We start from the raw sequence: 20830 nt of genomic DNA, 5'->3' as shown, positions 1-20830 counted from the left end.
AAATGTTTTTAAATATCACAATACAATATTTTTACTATATTGCCCAAGTCTACTCTCTTTGCTAGCACCAATTAAATATACAGCATATTCAGAATATACACAGGACTAACAGCACATATAACATCCACACCTAAGTATAAGTTGTGGGGTGTTATGAGGCCAGAAGAATCATGGGAGTTGTAGTTAATGTTGTCACTATACCGAAATTATGACTTTCAATTCGATGCCTGCCTAAATATCTCCTCCTAACCAAAAAAAATAAATAAAAATAGAAAAAAAAATCACAGTGACATTATCAGCCACGCCCCCTTGTGCCCTTTGTTTTGGAACCAAAGTACATAAAAAAAGAACCAAGTCATTGTTCGCTTAATTGATAAAACAATTCACATTTCATTTTAAGTTTAAGTGTCTCCCAGCTTTTTAAATGCCTTATTTTTTTTTGGTTTCCTGAGGAATTTTAAAAGCTAGAAGACATTTCAACTTAAAATTAAAACCAAGACATAAAGCATGCTAATATGCTGTGAATTATCATGTGATCTGTGTGTTGTTTGGATAATTTGATTAACTCACATGACGGGTTGAGTGTAAAATCAGCTCATTGAGTGAATCGGTTCACAAATTGAGTGCAAATTCGAATCAATGATTCAAATCAGTAAAAAAAACACAGTTGCAGGGAAACTCAGAGACGATCCAAAGCTCTCCTTAGACACTGGATTATACTTTGTTATATATTATAACAAAGAGTTACTTTAAAGTAACTTTGAAGGAGAGTTTATTATTGATTGTTTTCGACAAAATATTATAATCATGGATTTTTTCTAGATCTTTTCAGCCACATCCATGGTTTACGCTGATTTGTTGAGGCATTCTTGAGTTATTAAACTGAGAAGACGACAAAGTGAGATTTAGGTTAAAATAATGGAACAAAAACAAAAATGTACTGTGTATAATGATTAAGAATTTAGATACTTTTCTAGTATCAGTATAGTATCAATATATCAGTATAGTATCAGAAATATCAGTATTACACTATTGGTAGTGATTAATCCACAGTGTAAAGTGTATCGGGAATGCGTCGTAGAAGGCAAATAATACCACCCACAGTGGACAGTGCAGTGCAGGGGGTGATAATGATGGTGTGTGTGTTTGTGCGTGTGTGTGTGTGTGTGTGTGTGTGTATGTGTGAGAGAGAGAGACAGGGGGAGTATCAGAAGACACCATAAATACCAAACTCAAGAGGCTCACACACTCAATTACACACAGACCTGGTCACATGGTCAAATGCATCTATGACCATGAGCGCCTCCCTGCACATTCAATCACACACACACACACACACACACTGCCAAGGGCAAGGAACTTTTAATCGACACTTTCTTTAGCCACTTCTTTTTTTGTGCAAACGGTACGCCAAAATTCTGCGGTTTTCCATTTTTTAAAACTTTGTCTGATTTGTAGATGAAAGGTCTAATCTCATCGTTTTTTATTCATATTAGAATGTCTAGCGGGTAGGGGTGTGACGAGACACTAATATCACGAGACGAGACGAGACGAGACACGATACTGGGTTCACGATGACGAGATGAGACTAGATTTAAAAATAAAAATTTAAAGAAAACTGAGTCAAAAATGAGTCAAATGAGTATTATTAAATGAGTTTTATTGGACAAAATCATATAACGCAAACTTAACAGACTGGTTTTTCTCACACACTGATTTTTATTTGAAATAGAAACAAGAATAGAAATAAAAAATAAAAATAAAACTTTTCTAGCTCTTATATAGTGCAAACAATAAGTGCAAACCACAACCAGTCATATTAAGACTATGATTTTTGTTTTTGTCTCCTAAATCTCTTGTAATTTAACTATTCATAACCATAACCAGTCATATTAAGACTATGCTTGAAGTGCAAACAGAGACAGAACATGTTTTTAAATACAGTACAGAGCTAAGGGATTAGTACAACTGCCTATGAAACAGTCACATGTAGGATTTAATTACAGTATTTATATATGGTTTGTGTCTTGTTGGTCACTCTGTTACCGTTTATTGTTTCCACTGGAGCCAAAATGCAGCCAGACATACAACTTAAAAAGGGGGTATGCAGTGCCACAAGATCTCGTCACGCCCCTACTAGCGGGTTTCCACCAGGTGCTCCGGTTTCCTTCCACAGTCCAATAGTTTTGCTGTTTAGGGGTAGGGGTGGGCGATATGGCTCTAAAATAATATCACGATATTTCAGGGTATTTTCGCGATAACGATATACTTGGCGATATAGGAAAACAGAAAAATAATTAATTAATTTCAGAAATATAGTATAATAGTATAACAGAATAATCATAATAAATAAATATGGCAAAATAAATAATATAGCATAAAATAATATAATGCAGCAAAAAATACTGCAGAATATTTTAATGCATATAAACTGCGAACTAAAACAATTATACAATAAATACACTTGAAACTTCGGAGTAAATAATAGACTACTTTTAAGACAGAACAGCCCTATTATCACGATATGGATTTTTAATATCATGATATTTCTGTGTCACGATATATTGTATGCCAGGGGTGTCCAAACTTTTTTTGTTGGGGGGTCAGAAGGAGAAATATATTTGAAGTTACGGGCCACACTCAGTAATAAAACAAATAATGAAATATACCACTTTAATTAATACTTTTTTCCTGATTATTTCATTTACAGATCATTTTACTTGACTTACTATCTTTATCTTTGACAGTGTTGTGTAAACTAAGATTTTTAAAATTGATGTTTAATTTCATGATGTCTCTTAATATTAAACTCCTTAATCACTGCAATTTTTAGACTTTTTGGCCCGTTTTCCGCGCTAGAAATGTGCACTCCCTCCGCTTTTAGACTCTTTGGCCCGTTTTCCGCGCTATAAATGCGCACCCTCTCCGCTTTTAGACTCTTTGGCCTCGTTTTTCTGCGCTAGAAATGCGCACTCTTTTCGCTTTTAGACTCTTTGCCCCGTTTTTCTGCGCTAGAAATGCGCACCCTCTCCGCTTTTATACTCTTTGGCCCGATTTTCTGCGCTAGAAATGCGCACTCTCTCTGCTTTTAGACTCTTTGGCCAGTTTCTGACACCTAGTGGTCAAACTTTGAATCTCACATTATTAAAACCTGCTTAACAGCGGGCCAACTTTCATTCTATTTCTAAAATACCTCGCGGGCCGCTCCGAAAAGGGAAACGGGCCGCAAATGGCCCGCGGGCCGTAGTTTGGACACCCCTGGTGTATGCGATATAATATTGCCCACCACTAGTGTGGGGGTAAATCAGATGACAGTTCTCTACATATTGTTTCCACAGTTCTTTATGTCTGGAGATGTACATGTCCTTATAATAATGACAGCAGTTCTGTATAAGAGACAGAGGCTCCATTCCACACACACACACCCGCACACTCTAATCCATATAAATTACACCCCCACTGTACATAAAACCGCAGGCCTGTGCCAGCAGAAGCCGTCGGTCCTGAAGAGAGATGGGGGATCTGTACACTGTGTTTGGCACCGCGCCAAGTCCCGGCACAACTCATTCTCCTCAAAATCATCTGGAGTGTTCTGCTTAGCTTTCAGAGCCACCGGCATCTGCAGCACTTCACAAAAGACCCTCTGCAGAAAGAGAGAGAGAGAGAGATCTCAGCTCTGACAGCTGCCCACCTCTACGTCTCTATCCTCATCCACGCTGCAGTCCGGCTGCTTATACTGTCATCCACACTCGATATAAATCACAAGATAATTTGTTACGATATTTATCAGAATCTGCGTTACTGAAGAGGATAAAATATTCCAAGCCATTACATGGTTAACCACAAAAACTTGAAAAACTAAATTCCTTTTTGGCAAATGAAGTGTATTGGGATGGAGTGCTACAGACTAGTAGCTCTCCAGCCCAGAGGGTTGTTGAACCCAATTGCAGAACAGTTGATCTCAAAGCAGGTAAACCCAAAAAGAAAGGAAACAATAAATAAATAAACAAACACACTGCTCCTAGTGTCATCATGGTCGCGGTCCAATACACTACCGCTGCCCTGGCTAGTGAATTGGGACACGGCTGGGACAAAAAATGCCCTTATAAGGAGATAAGGAGCCTAAGAACGGGCGGAAAAATTAGAAAGGGTGGAAACTATAGTGGAAATGCTGAGAGTTACAGTGACACAGGGGAGGAATGTAAACAAAAGCTCACCAGAGAAGAGCATTTTATTTTTTATTTTTTTCCATTATCATTCATTAAACGTCCAACAACTTCATGGGCCAAATGTTTGATGCTTGTGGGCCACATCTGCACATCAGCCTCTGCACTAAACCATATATTTTCCAATTATAGCTAAAATGTATTGTAGCTCAGCCAATCAGCTGCTTCTAAACCCATACATCACTCAGTGCCCCTCCCAAACTACACCTCCCAATTTTTTTTTCCGTTTTTCCCAATCACTAGTGTTCTCAAAATCATCCGGAGCATTCACTGCAGAGAGAGATCTCAAATCAGCCAATCAGCTCTCCCTTTTGCCCTGCCTCTAAACCCATACATCACTCAGTGCCCCTCCAAAACTACACCTCCCAATTTTTTTTTTTTCCATTTTTTTCTCATCACTAGTGTGTAGTCTTGCCCGCCAGCCCTTCAGTATCCAGTTATATACTTTATATATATGTTTTATTGCTTTCTCCTCAAAATCATCCGGAACATTCACTGCAGATAGAGAGATCTCCAATCAGCCAATCAGCTCTCCTTTTTGCACTGCCTCTAAACCCATACATCACTCCCTGACAAACTACACCTCCCAATTTTTTTCCCTTTTCCTTTTTTCCTCATCACTAGTGTACTAGTCTTGCCCACCAGCCCTTCAGTTTCCAGTTATATACTTTATATAATGTTTTGAGTTATATACACCAATGTTTTATACACCAGCATCATTTATTGCAGTAAAGTAAAAGTAAAAGTGATTATTTTCCCCATGAAATGAAAAGCAGAGCTATTTGTTTCAGTTTTATTAAGAAACACAAACACACGCTAACCAGAAATTAGCAATTATTAATCATATTGAATTTCTAATAATAAAAAGATAAAATATAGTGTGAACAGCTTAAAAACTTGGATTTGGGCCAGTTTATTACGTGCTGTGTGAATGCAATAACGTAATCGTATCTCTCTGAGCGTCCAGAGTGTAATGCATTGCAGCAACGCTGCCTCTAACCCAGAGATCAATACTCTCATTCAGATCTTTTAATGAGGTAGCAATTAAGAGATTACTACACTACAACACTACAATCGTGCACCCCTCCCCCTCGCCCCCCACCCCCCATGCTGAATGAAGGGAACATCACAGCACCCACGCATAGATTATACTACAAAGCCCATACGCTGCTCATCTCGCTGCTCTTCAACATCTGTGTGATTTAATTAGTCCTGATAAACTACAGCCTGAATTTTAAGAAATACAGCAAACAAACTCCAGTAGCATACCTTGTATATTACTGCGAGGAAAAAAAAAAAAACGTAAACGTTAACAGACTTCAGCTTTTCCAATGGCAAAAACAATGAAGAACAATATTTTCTTGCTTAAAATATTAAAAATCACCAGGTGGGTAAAAACAGTCATATCATTAAATGAGAACTCCGGTGTAAAATTGATTTTTTTCATCGGCCAACAATACAGCGCACTTTGCACAAGGAGAAGCTGTATGGGAGAGTGATGTGAAAGAAGCCATTTCTGCAAAAGCACGCCACAAACAGAGTCGCCTGTCTGACTCTGTTTGTGTATTGTTGACCGATGCACAGTGATGCCATCTGCAGCAAGATGATGCTGCAGCTCTTTGGAGGTGGTCTGTGGATTGTCTGTTCTTGACTGTTCTCACCATTCTTCTTCTCTGCCTTTCTGATATTTTTCTTGGCCTGCCACTTCTGGGCTTAAAGGTCACCTTCCGTCGTTTTTTCTTTCATTTTAAAATGTCTAGTTGTGGTCTCTAGTATGAATGAATGACATGTGAGCCGTTTTTGTAAAAAAAAAGTGCTCAGTTGTCTCTGTATAGCTCTTTTTTAATGGACTGTTTTAGGGGTGTGTCCAAAATGACCGGATTCCAGCTTTGCTCATGAATATTCATACATGCAAACAGAATGCAAATATCTCTCCTCTGATTGGCTAGGAGCACTGCGACGCCCCTCCACCGCTCTGCCGCTCACTGCCTCCCACCTCCTAACTGATGAGCGGTGATGTTGCGTCGCTTCAGCTCCGCCTCTGGGAGTTTCTCGAGCCAAGGTGGGCTGGTCTGTGAGTTTCTGCCTACGTAGGCAGAAAGATAATTCAAAATTCACCCGTTTTTCGGAGGGGGGGAGGGGGGATTTCTTTGCTTAGCTCCTGCAGACAATGGGGGCTGCAAAACAGTTTAATGTGCAGGTGTACACATTCAACTCGGAGAGACCTACTGTATTCCACAAAAAACAAGAAAAATCGGATTTTTGCGGAAGGTGACCTTTAACAAGAACTGTCCCTGTGCTCTTCCATTTCCTTACTATGTTCCTCACAGTGGAAACTGACAGGTTAAATCTCTGAGACAACTTTTTGTCTCCTTCCCCTGAACAACTATGTTGAACAATCTTTGTTTTTAGATCATTTGAGAGTTGTTTTGATGAGCCCATGATGCCACTCTTCAGAGGAGATTCAAATAGGAGAACAACTTGCAATTGGTCACCTTAAATACCTTTTCTCATGATTGGATACACCTGGCTATGAAGTTCAATGAAGCTCAATGAGGTTACCAAACCAATTTTGTGCTTCAGTAAGTCAGTAAAAAGTAGTTAGGAGTATTCAAATCAATAAAATGATAAGGGTGCCCATACTTTTGCACTGGTCAAATTTTGGTTTAATGCATATTGCACATTTTCTGTTAGTACAATAAACCTCATTTCAATCCTGAAATATTACTGTGTTCATCAGTTATTAGATATATCAAACTGAAATGGCTGTTGCAAACACCCAAATATTTAGAACTAAAAATGATTAAGATAAATAGGGGTGCCCAAACTTTTTCATATGACTGTATATCGTCCACCTCTAACTGTAACTGTATTCTGTATATGTGTTCCCACAGTTAAATCTGATCTAAACTATCCCAGTCTATTGCCCTGTCTACAGCATCACCATATACTGAGATTAGGGCTGCGACGATTAGTCAATATTATCAATAAAATCAATCAATAAAACAATGTCGATTTTTAAAATCGATTTTTTTTACTACAAATTTAATTGTCGACTAATTCATTTCTAGTTCATTTCTAACAGCACCGAATTACACACAGGTTACATTAAACTCAATCTGTAACAGATGACATATTTAATCACTAAATATACGTATATTCCACATTTAAACAAGATGTAAACATTTTAATGGCATTTAAATCTCATGTTCAGCAGTTTCCATCGTTTTTAGAAATGAAGGCAGAAATAATCGCTGATTAATCGACTAATCGAAAAAATAATCATTAGATTAGTCGACTATCAAAATAATCATTAGTTGCAGCCCTAACTGAGATATACTGAATCGTAACCCCTGTAATATGATACATATTGCATCGCCAGGTTCTTTTTTTTTTTTTAAACAGTAACAATGAACCCCTCCTCCAGCCGAGCCCAGCAGAGTCTGTCCTGGTGCGGGTTCATTTATTCAGGAGAAGCGTGAAAACACCCTTACTCTTACTTACTATCTCACTGTAGAGCTCCTGCATTATTTACATCACGCTCAGTACACACGGCACGGCCGCCCGAAGAAGAGTTCCACCGGCATCCAACCGAGCATCAAAGATAAATTACATCAACTGCAGAGAAAACAGTGTATTATCAGCTTCACACTGCTTTACAAACAAACCCAGAGTTAAAATGACAATTTTAAAAAGTACCGTCAGCGCCCTGCGAGTCACATGGTACGGAAAAAACGAGAGACACTCAAAGACACTCACCACTCTGTGAACGTCCCTGTTAGTCACATTCTCAGTGCCTGAGGCAAAAACCTCCTATCTCAGTCTCAGCGGTGCACCCTAAATAAACAAGAGCTTCCTAATGCATTTAAAAGCACTTTTTATATGCGCTTGTTTGGAAAGTAGCATGTGCATTTGTTGGTTAGCGGCTTCTAAAACAACAACTCTACCAGCTCTCTACGACAGCAGCCAGCCCTGAGTGTATTTACTAGAGGTGGGCGATACTGGGAATTTTGGTATCGATCTGATACCAAGTAAAAGCAGGGAGAGTATTGATACCGATATCGATACCGATACTTTTTAATACTTTTTAATACTTTTTAATACTTTTTAATATTTAAGCTTCATAGATTCAAAGTATCCAAAAGACCTAGGATGTCGCAGGTTCGAACCCCCGCTCATGCAGCTTTGCAATCAAGCTGCCGGCACTCAGAGGGAGCAAAATTGGCCCTGCTCCCTCCGGGTGGGTAGATGGCGCTCTCTCCCCACATCACTCCTAGGGTGATGTCCACAGCACAGGGCGCCTGTGAGCTGATGTATCAGAACCGAGTCGCTGTGCTTTCCTCCGAGCGTTAGCGCTGTGATGCTACTCAGCAATGCTGCATCAGCAGCAGCTCGAAAAGAAGCGGTGGCTGACTTCACATGTATCGGAGGAGGAAGCATGTGTTAGTCTTGCCCCCCATTGGTGTGTTGGGGCATTACTAGTGATAGGGGGAGTCCTAATGAGAGGGTTGGGTAATTGGTCGTGTAAATTGGGGAGAAAATGGGAAAAAAAAACAAAAAAACATTGTACGTGACAACAAAATAGTTTATCACTATCAACATTTTTGTTTAGAAACAATGGAACAGTAACAAAACAAATTTTGCCTTAACATTAGGATCATAAACCTTTTTTTAAAGGTAGAAACGGAGAAACCACAATACATAAAATTAAAATTAAAATTCTCCCCTCACGAGACAGAAAAAAACAATTAAAAAATAAGGATTTTTTTTTTCCTTTCAGTGCAATTCTGTTTTTTTCCTAAATAAAATTTAAAAAATATCCAAAAAACAGTGTGGGAGAGGAAAAAAGCTTGAGTATCGATCTTTTTACAAGAGTATTGCTCAATCGATATTATCGATATTTGGATCGATTCACCCGCCTCTAGTATTTACTTGTAAAGTACATGATGGTTGTAGACAGGATTCAGAGATGTTTCTATTACAAGGTTGTGTACTTTCACCACAGTTTTCAGTAGGGGTGAAACAATATATCAATATATTTTACAGTTTCAGCCGCATCATGTCAAATTAACTGCTAAAGTTAGTTTCAATTGAAGGTAGAAATTTGTTTACTGCTGCAACCCTAACAACCACACCAACATAAACCCATATTATACTCTCTGAAATCACAGGAGCTTCTCCGGTACAGCACAGACGAACAGTACAAAAGATTTGTGCAAATGAACAAATCTTTTGATCAAATCTTTTTAGTAAACAGATTCTAAAAGAGCTACTGTGCCCATCACGATTAGTTAGCTTCTGTAAAGAATTAACCAACTCCAAATAGTTTGTTTTTGTAGTCCTTGTAGAAGTGTTAGAACTACATACAGGTCGGAAAGCAGGTCGCAGTTCTCGAACGAGGCGCAGTTCTCGAAAGAGCGGCCCCCTAGGAAAATGTACAGAGCGCTGCAGTGAGTTTCAAGCTGTAATTTCACTTCTTTAAAAAGTTCAATCCTACCTAGTGTGCCTTTAAAATATGTTTACACTAAGATTTTATCACTGTAGATTTTACTGTGATGCAGTTTTTAAATATAAAACGGGTGAAACGGGTGGTTTAGTAAAAAAAAAAAAAAAAAATGCATTGCATGATTTGACAGCCACACAAACCCTTTCCCACTAATACTTCACATTCCGCACATTCTGTAACACTCAGAACTGTAATAAGTGGGACAGGGCTGTCCTGGATCAGTGGAAAGTGCTCCAGAAAAAAAAAACTCTTTAAATCACAGCAGTAAAGAACTGCTCCGCTAGCCGATGGCGAGCAGCACTGATCAGATTAAAGAAATGATAAGAGTGAAGAGAGAAGATATTCTTTCCTGGAAAAAGAGAGCAGAGTTTTCTGTAGGATAGAGATACTCAACAAATGAACACTGGTCTGGACCCCCCCCCCCCCCCCCCCCCCAAAAATCTAATTTTATTGTGAAAAAGCAAAGGATAGGTAGGAGTATAAATACTAGAGTTTAAAATACTTCTATAGAACCTGAAGTATCAACTTAAGCTTTTTACTCTTTAAGTAAAAGTGTAAAAGTACTGGATTTAAAACTACTTAAAGTATAAAAGTAAAAGTAATGTAAGGTAGAAGTAAAAGTAAAAGTAATGTTCTTGCTGGAGTGTGGCGTGACTAAAAAATATATATACTTCAGTAAAGTATAGATAACCAACATATCTACCTAAGTAAGGTAACATAGTATTTGTATAAACAGAATACTAAATAAAATAACATTACAGTTCCCGTACCGAGCAAAGAGCAGAAGCTCTGCGCCATTAAAATAGCAGTCCACCAAGCGCCAAGTGGTCCAGTGGTCTAAAGCGCTGCCACTATGAGCAGGAGGTCGCAGGTTTGAACCCCCGCTCATGCAGCCTTGCCATCAAGCTGCCGGCGCTCAGAGGGAGCACAATTGGCTCTGCTTCCTCCGGGTGGGTAGATGGCGCTCTCTCCCCACATCACTCCTATGGTGATATCTGCAGCACAGGGCGTCTGTGAGCTGATGTGTTTTGGGGCATCACTAGTGATAGGGGGAGTCCTAATGAGTGTTAGAACTACATACAGGTCGGAAAGCAGGTCGCAGTTCTCGAAAGAGGCGCAGTTCTCGAAAGAGCGGCCGCCTAGGAAAATGTACAGAGCGCTGCAGTGAGTTTCAAGCTGTAATTTCACTTCTTTAAAAAGTTCAATCCTACCTAGTGTGCCTTTAAAATATGTTTACACTAAGATTTTATCACTGTAGATTTTACTGTGATGCAGTTTTTAAATATAAAACGGGTGAAACGGGTGGTTTAGTAAAAAAAAAAAAAAAAATGCATTGCATGATTTGACAGCCACACAAACCCTTTCCCACTAATACTTCACATTCCGCACATTCTGTAACACTCAGAACTGTAATAAGTGGGACAGGGCTGTCCTGGATCAGTGGAAAGTGCTCCAGAAAAAAAAAACTCTTTAAATCACAGCAGTAAAGAACTGCTCCGCTAGCCGATGGCGAGCAGCACTGATCAGATTAAAGAAATGATAAGAGTGAAGAGAGAAGATATTCTTTCCTGGAAAAAGAGAGCAGAGTTTTCTGTAGGATAGAGATACTCAACAAATGAACACTGGTCTGGACCCCCCCCCCCCCCCCCCCCCCAAAAATCTAATTTTATTGTGAAAAAGCAAAGGATAGGTAGGAGTATAAATACTAGAGTTTAAAATACTTCTATAGAACCTGAAGTATCAACTTAAGCTTTTTACTCTTTAAGTAAAAGTGTAAAAGTACTGGATTTAAAACTACTTAAAGTATAAAAGTAAAAGTAATGTAAGGTAGAAGTAAAAGTAAAAGTAATGTTCTTGCTGGAGTGTGGCGTGACTAAAAAATATATATACTTCAGTAAAGTATAGATAACCAACATATCTACCTAAGTAAGGTAACATAGTATTTGTATAAACAGAATACTAAATAAAATAACATTACAGTTCCCGTACCGAGCAAAGAGCAGAAGCTCTGCGCCATTAAAATAGCAGTCCACCAAGCGCCAAGTGGTCCAGTGGTCTAAAGCGCTGCCACTATGAGCAGGAGGTCGCAGGTTTGAACCCCCGCTCATGCAGCCTTGCCATCAAGCTGCCGGCGCTCAGAGGGAGCACAATTGGCTCTGCTTCCTCCGGGTGGGTAGATGGCGCTCTCTCCCCACATCACTCCTATGGTGATATCTGCAGCACAGGGCGTCTGTGAGCTGATGTGTTTTGGGGCATCACTAGTGATAGGGGGAGTCCTAATGAGTGGGTTGGGTAATTGGCCGTGTAAATTGGGGAGAAAATGGGGAAAAAATAGAAATAAAATTATTATAGAGCACATCTGACTCTTAAAGGTAATGACAAGTGACAAGCTGATTGGTTTATTTTACGTTACGCCCAAAACTCACCCGTGATTATTAGTGATGATATTAATACATGCCTTTTGCTTGTTTTTTGTACTTTTCCAGTTGTTATGATAGCAAAGACAGACTGACACACCCTAAATCAAGCTACTCATAGCACAGTTAACGCCTTATGTATAGTTCACTAAAATAGGGCCTCAGATCTTTTAGGGTGGGGTTACGTGATTACACTTAAGGTAGTATATTTTAAGGGGGGAAAGTACAAATATATTACAGTATAACCCATATGAGCAAGACTAATTTAACTACAGGATGTTGATTTTATTTATTTATAGATTTTTTTTTACAATTGATTAGAATCATTTAGATTATGTTTGTCTTTGTGAGTAATGATCAGACAACTGAGAGAGAGAAATACAGAGAGAGAGAGAGAGAGAGATACAGAGTGAGAAAATTTAATTATCTTTCTCACAGATCTGATACTGACAGCTTCAAAACACAAGACGTCTCTGAAGGACTGAAATAAAGAGATGCTCTGGGATCATAAATGAAATTGTTTTTTTTTCTCGTGTACTAAACTAAATCAAACAGCTTCCAGTCTTTTAGTCTTTCAGTGTTCTACTACAGGAACAGAGAAAAAAGACTGATTTTAAACACACTATGAAATTATAATTATTTTTTTTTTTTCAGGTTTTGTTTTTTATATATATATTTTTTATCAAATTTTGGATTTTTAGTTTTTTTAATACTCATGTCTGGTAATTAAAAATTAATTACACTCCCTGTTATTAATTAACCTTGATTAATCACATTCAATATCACAGAATTTGGTACAGACCTAAAATCTCCCTGTAATAAACATAATTCAATAACAGAAAAAAAGGAGTAAAAAAAAGAGTAAATACACTTAAAAAGTAAATTGCCGCTGTCCAATGAAAAACTGGCCCTTAGACTGTGACAAAATTTCTTGATGAACAGACCAATAGAAATTCTTTAAAATTACCTGAAAGAATTTTTATTGTTTTTATTGAAAGTTTAGAAGGTTTTTTCTCTTTCCTGTAAAGATGCTGTTTTGGAGATACTTGTTTTTCATTGGACAGCGATGAAATACTCTCTTAATATACTGTATGTTTTACATTAATAGCTAAAATATGTTGCTCTGTAATAATAAAATATACCAGCCCTGATTAAAATGCTTAAAATGCTCTCAGCTAACTGGCGATGCTAACTGTTTGTGAGATGAAATAATTGCTAATGCTGTTTGATATGATATGTGTTTGATGTTTGTTTTTTTTTATTTTTTAAATATTTTTTATCATTTCCTTATTCTCTGTATTAACGTGTAGGACTGGGCGATATGTCCCTAAATTAATATCACGATATTTCATGGTATTTTTCGTGATTTACGATACTCTTGCCAATATGACAAAACACTGAACATTAATAAATACGTTTTTCAAGAATGCACCAAAATTAAATTTGTATTATTGCATACTATATGATATGGCGCACCCCTAACTGAGATGTTTAAAAAAATACAGTAATTTGATCAGATTTGTAACAGAAGTAAATTATCCAGAATTGTATGATAGTAATAATAATAATGCACTCCATATATCTCAAAATATATTCAGGATTAAAGTAAAATAAATGATACTGGACGGATATAATCTGTCTCTAGTAGATATATGAAGGGAAATGAGAACAATGTGATTTTTTTGTTGTTGCTAAAAACAGTAAAAAAAATAGTTCCCTGGTGACCCTGATTTTTTTCCTCAATTTTTTTTGTATTTCCATATGTATTTTTTTATATATATAAAAAAAGAAATATAGAAATATTTTTTATATTAGAAAATAAGAAAAACAAAAAAGATGCGCAGCTTTCAGACCTCAAATAATGCAAAGAGTTCTCCTCCACCAGTCCTACACACTGCTTTTGGATAACTTTATGCCTTTACTCCTGGTGCAAAAATTCAAGCAGTTCAGCTTGGGTGATATGGCACGATATTTAAGGGTATAATATCATTCAAGATATTCAAAAATGATAACGAATTCCACTTTTATTCCTCAATTTTGTATTTCCATATGTGTTTCATAGGGCCCTATATTTCTTTCAATCGTTACTTTGATGTTAACTTTTCATTTAATCTGTTGTGTATCATGTAATTACTATTGTATTAATAAAAAAAGAATGAATGTCTAATACAGATGCGTACTGTTATCTTCTCTCTTTCTGTAGCTGGTTTCTAAGCGTGAGGCTGCTGTGAGTGAGCGGCTGCCTGGGGAGCGTGACCGGCCGGCCTCCACGCGGCTGTTAAAGAGGTGAGAGAGTCAGGGGCTTTTCAGGTGTGTGTAAATCACAGCAGCAGCAGCAGCAGGGTGAACAGATCACACACCTGAAGTGAAGATTCATTCTGATACAGAGTGGGTTCATCTGGGGCTGAGCGATATGACCAAAACTCACTGCTCAGCCAAACCACCACGAGCCAATCAACACACGTCTTAGTGCTAAATAACAGCCTATTCTGTCCTCAGGTAAGAATAATGGAGTCTGACTGTAACCATCAGCTTACAAAAAGCATATATATTATATTTTACATACGGTAATATGTTGAATTCATATACAGCTCTGGAACAAATTAAGAGACCACTTCAGTTTCTGAATCAGTTTCTCTGATTTTGCTATTTATGATTATATGTTTAAATAAAATGAACATTGTTGTTTTATTCTATAAACTACAGACAAGATTTCTCCAAAATTCCGAATAAAAATATTGTCATTTACAGCATTTATTTGAAGAAAATCAGAAATGGCTGAAATAACAAAAAAGACGCAGTGCTTTCAGACATCAAAGTTCATATTCATAAAGTTTTAAGAATTCAGAAATCAATATTTGGTGGAATAACCCTGGTTTTTAATCAGTTTTCATGCGTCTTGACATCAGGTTCTCCTCCACCAGTCTTACACACTGCTTTTGGATAACTTTATGCCTTCAAATCAAAGAAACTCATAATTTGTAAGTGGTCCTTTATCTTTTTTTCCAGAGCTGTATGTTAAGACATATATATTTAATTCATACATGAAAGTTTATTAAAACAACCAAAAAAAGGTCAGCACTTCTAATTTATTTAATTCCTCATTTTTATCCCATTTCCTTCCTACTTTACTAAACCTATTACCCAACCAACTCATTAGGACTCCCCCATCACTAGTGATGCCCCAACACCAGGAGGGTGAACACTAGCACATGCCTCCTCCGATACATGTGAAGTCAGACTTGAAGACGTGAAGCCTCTTTTCTAACTGCTGCTCATGCAGCATAGCTAAATAGCATCATAGCGCGTTTGGAGGAAAGCACAGTGACTCGGTTCCGATATATCAGCTCACAGATGCAGCCTTGCGCTGAATGACATCACCCTATGGGAGAGCAAGGCTAACTGTGCTCTCTTCCACCAGTCTTACACACTGCATTTCAGCTTGGTTTGATGGCTGATGACCATCCATCTTCCTCTTGATTACATTCCAGAGGTTTTCAAAGGGATTCAGGTCTGGAGATTGACTGGAGAAGGATTGGACCATAGAGGACTGGAGTATAAGATCATCCTCTCTGATGAGTCCAATTGAGTCTTGCAAGCCACAGTGTCTTGGTCACACTGTGAAATATGATGGAGGATCGGTGATGATCTGGGGATGCTTCGGGAAAGACTGGAATCGGGCAGAGATACCTCTTAGTGAGGGACACATGAATCAAGCTTCATAAAACTCGATTCTTTCTGTTCTGGCATCGTTCCCCTACTCTAATGCCACACAGCTAGATCAATCAAGGCGTGGATGAAGGACCACCAGATCAAGACCCTGTCATGACCAGCCCAATTTTTCTAGACCTGAACCCCATGAAAAACTTCTGGAATATAATCAAGAGGAAGATGGATGGTCACAAGCCATCAAACAAAGCTGAACTGTGTGACTGTTGGGCTGGAACTGGCATAAGGTCACTCAAAAGCAGTGTGAAAGACTGGTGGAGAGAACGTCAAGATGCATGAAAGCTGTGATTTTTGCTCTAAATCACATTTTTTTTTTTTTTGAATTTGGGAGAAATGTTTTAGTTATAGTAGTTTATAGAATACAACAACAATGTTCATTTAACTCAAACATATACCTACAAATATTTTCCATATATATTACAAATATTAAATTTCAGTGTCGATAAGGACGTCATTCCAAAGCCTTCTCTTCTCTCTTCTATCCGACCTTGTTACTGATTGGGTCCTGGCCGCTTTGCTACTCGTATTTTATGACTGTTGATGCTTTAGCTCTTCCAGCCATATATTTAATTCATTGTGTATTAGTGTGTGCAGACTCGTTAAGCTTTTAGCCCTAGGAAGTTATTTATCCAGTCAGATGCTCTGAGACTGCAGTGCTGGGTTAATGGTGTTTTATCACCTGAAAAAAAAAACGCCCAGACCAGAGTTTCATGTGTACATTTAGTCCAGTTAGTCTTCCTTTATAAATATAAAAGGAATCTAAGGATAATTTTTACACTTATTCTGATGGGGGTTGGGCATGTACGTGAAGGGGAGTCATATTCTGACAAAGAGCTGGAATTCAGCACAACACCTGACAAAGCAACTCTCCAAAATCATAACTAATATTCTACAAACCAATTAAATATAATTAATATTAAATATAGAGAGACTCCGCCCACGTAGCTCTCAACACTAAAGTGTGAAACCAAAACTTACCGGACCAAATATACACAAAATAACAAGGATATGAACCTTGGCATGAACCATCATCATCACCTACATGGGTGGAGTCTCCCAATACTTCAAAATCTGATTGGTGCTTTTCCAGGTGTTGTGCTAAATTCTTCTTCCCTGCCAGAATCTGTCTCTGTTCGAGTCCCGAGCATAAGGAGTTTAACAGATTACTTATATCTTTGTTTATAAGTAAGGGTGAATCTACAGTTACAGCAGATACAGAAATCACCAGCGGAATCTGTTGTTCCCATGCTGCTGAATGATGCGCCTGCACATCAAGGGGAGTCGGATTTCGGCACAACACCTCTTCTTTTTTCTTAGGGTTTGAAGAGGTATTATATAAATATATTGTACATATTTTTATACATATATGTTTTTAGTTTATATGACCATGTATCTCATATACGTACATAAATTACATTTGACACACACACCCACTTAGACACAAACTCACCCACACGCTCACACGCGCACAAACACATAGACACACACAAACATGCTCACATACACGCCCTCACAACCTCTCTCACACACAAACATACACACACATTCACTAACTCACACTCTGCCCCACACATACACTAACTCACACTCTTACACAAACACACACACACACACACTCAAACACAAGCGCGCGCATGCATGCATGTACTGGTGGTAATGATGAGCAGTGTGCGTGTGTGTAGTTGTAGTCCGCGTAAGTTTGCGCTCAGCTCAGTCTGGACCCCGCTCTCCGCGCGTGCGATGCGTCAGTTAATGAGGCGCGAGCTGCCGTGTTGAACACAGACAGCCCCAGCGCGCGCTCTCCAGGTAAATCAGACGCGAGCGAGCGAGCGCGCGCGGGATCACAGAGCAGGACGGACGTTCTGGATCATCCCCGCAGCTTAATTCAGAACCGCGGACCCGCGGGGTACTCACGCGCCCGGTCAGTCCGGTCCGGTCCGATCCGCTATCCTCCCCATGCTCACAGTCCCGGCCCGCTCCGCGTACTGTCCCCGCAGCGCCGCCTCCGGTCCCGCTCCCGCTCCCGCGCTCTCCCCGCGCGCACTGGGAGCACTGGCTGAATGAGGCGCAGCGCCGTCCTGCAGACACGCAGCCGCAGCCTCGATCTGAGCGCGCGGACTGCGCAGCCTCCTGCACGCGTGCGGACTGTAGGGGGCGCCACCGGCCCCGCTATAACCCGCGCTGCGTGTTTATTACAGCGCTTACACTGTACTGTAGAGCAGGACTTTACTTTTTTATTATCTTTTTTAATCTCTGAATCTAATAACATATATATTTAACTATTCAAAACATGTACTGGTCAATCTCAGGCAGCTTTACTTCCATTTTTTCTCAGTCCTGTTAGTAAAACTCATGTGACATTTAAAAAGCATGTTTAAAAGCAAGCCCACTAACTCATTTATTTAATTAAATTAAAGAAATGGTTATCTGCATGTTCAAATAATTTATATTAATGACAAAAAACACGATATATGCATGCACTTTGTATTTTTCTAAAATATGCTAAACTAATTATATCTTCTCAAGAAGAGCCATGCCTGAAGTTGATCAAATGTATTATCATGCAGTTTATTAAACAAATCGGAAAAAAGTGGTTTACATGAACTAATATTTACATTAATACATCAATAAACCAGGGCGCTCTACTCATTCCTGTTACTGGAACTCTCTCCTGTTACTGGCACTCATTCCCAGACATGTATAATGTACTTTATTAAAAAAAGTGAGTAGAAGTTGAAGTGTTATTTAAGCATCATAATAGAAGTACTAAAGTATTCAACATTCTGTGTACTTAAGTATTGCTAGTAGTTAATTGTAAAAAGTTCTAGTCAAGCACTAAAAGTAAAAGTACAAGTATTATCAAAAGTTTGAATATCATATTATTTATATTATTTCAGATGTTTAGACTACTTATTTTGGAAAATCAACCCAATATCCATGACTAACTAAACGGTGGAAGTGAAGTAGTTCTACTTCGTTACTATACATCTCTGCTCTGTCCTGTTACTGGAACTCACTCCTGTTACTAGCACTTATTCCTATTACTGGAACTCACTCCTGTTACTGGCACTTACTTACTGTTACTCTTTATGTTTTGAGTAACTAGAAAAACTAGAAAACTAGAAAAAGTAATAGGAATGAGTTTTTAGCATAGAATTAGCAAAAACATGAAAAATAGCTAAATGGCAGCTACGCTAATAGCATGAGGACACTAAGCACATTCTAGTGCTTTTCCCAAAATTTGTATTTTAAAAATAAACCAATAGGATCTAAGAATTACATTTGGTAACACGAAAAAGTGTTGAGACTGAGCTCCTCAGTCATTACAGTTACAATAAGATCAAATATACAGAAAAACAAAAGAGGGAATGTAATTTTTGAATATACAGTATTTATACACAGGGGTCGGACAATGAAACTGAAACACCTGGTTTTGGACCACAATAATTTATTGTGGTGACAGACAGTTCTGGTGGAAACAGGAGAGTTGAGGTGAGGTAAACACCCAAACATCCCTTTCAGACAGCTTCCTCTTACAGCATCCACAGTTAATCCTGTTGGATGTGGTTGGTCCTTCTTGGTAGTATGCTGACGTTACCCTGGATACCGTGGCTCTTGATGCATCACAAAGACTTGCTGTCTTGGTCACAGATGCGCCAGCAAGACGTGCACCAACAATTTGTCCTCTTTTTGAACTGTTCTTACCCTGCTAATTGAACCTTTACACTCTTTCTGCTCTTACTGGTGCAATAATGTGCAATTAATGAAAACCCCTGTACAAGAGCCAATAGGAATAGTAAAATGCTGGAATTTAATATAGAGTAAATTACTGCTTAATAAATAAATGACAGTAGTAGTATTAGTAGTAGTAATAAATGCACTGTACAATAACAGTAAAATGCTAGGGAAGCTTTTGCCAGTTAATTACTATAATTTAACAGCACAGTGTTTAATAGTATAAATATCCAGATGCATGCTGGTTCTTATTCGTCTGGTTTTATGTTGCGTGGTTTCATCAGCGTCTTGCTGCATTCAGAGCATTGTTTTATGGGGGTTGACAGAGTTTCACATGCTGAGAGCCTGTTTTAATGCTTGTGTCATATCTCCTCTGTCCAGTCCACTGCCTTGATGTCAGCCGAGCACTTCCTCCACATCCACGACGCCCAATCATAATTAAAATCTTGTAGGAAAGTGAAGCTGAGGAAGCTAATTAGGGACAAACAGTCTTTTTCTCCGAGCGCACAGAGAGCAGGCCTTCCTCCTACAACAGGCAACTGATTTTTTTTTTCTTTTAGCCTTATTTCTTTTTTTTTTATTCGTTTTTTTTTCTTTTTTTTTGATCATGGCAAAGATCACAGGTTTCCTTTTCTCACCATCAAACCGTCTCGACGGCTGCGCTTCAGATCCTGGGCAGAGTAATTAGCTGGCTGCGCAGAGTTCGGCGTATGGAACTCAGAACAAAAGCACAGGCGCTTGGACACTTCTTGCACCGAAAAAAAAAAAAAAAAAAACCAGACAGACAGACAGGTCATTGTTAAACGAGGTACTTTTTTCTTTTTTTCTTTCCTTCTGCTGGAAATTTATGGGCGAGAATTGCTCAGATGCAGCGAAGCTGAAATGATATGTAGAAACAGCTCATGGGAGGAAACCCACTAATAAAGGGGGTTACACCAGATATAGATATTATAAACTTACACCCTATAGCTTTCCCAAAAATACACACCTGAGTAAACTTTTTTTTGTTGGGGGCCAGAAGGAGAAATATATTTAAAGTCACGGGCCACACTCTGTAATAAAACAAATAATGAAATATACCACTTTAAATAATACTTTTTCCTGATTATTTCATTTACACATCATTTTACTTGACTTACTATCTTCGTCTATCTTTGACAGTGTTGTGTAAACTAAGATTTTTCAAATTAGTGTTTAATTTCATGATGTCTCTTAAT

General features: G+C 38.5%; 1 protein-coding gene across 1 annotated transcript in view; it reads right to left on the bottom strand.

Annotated features, from left to right (window-relative positions):
- The window catches only part of plxna1a (plexin A1a), a 208318-nt gene extending 190379 nt beyond the window's left edge, over positions 1-17939 (bottom strand). The window contains exon 1 of the mRNA XM_022677283.2: positions 17793-17939. The gene's annotated coding sequence lies outside the window, so the exon portion shown is untranslated. The remainder of the gene's footprint in view (positions 1-17792) is intronic.
- Positions 17940-20830: the final 2891 nt, after the last annotated feature.

This window comes from Astyanax mexicanus, chromosome 13 (assembly GCF_023375975.1).
Source record: "Astyanax mexicanus isolate ESR-SI-001 chromosome 13, AstMex3_surface, whole genome shotgun sequence".
Lineage (NCBI taxonomy): Eukaryota > Metazoa > Chordata > Actinopteri > Characiformes > Acestrorhamphidae > Astyanax > Astyanax mexicanus.
The sequence above is the reverse complement of the archived record's forward strand: the minus strand, read 5'-3'. Positions and strand labels throughout refer to the sequence as shown.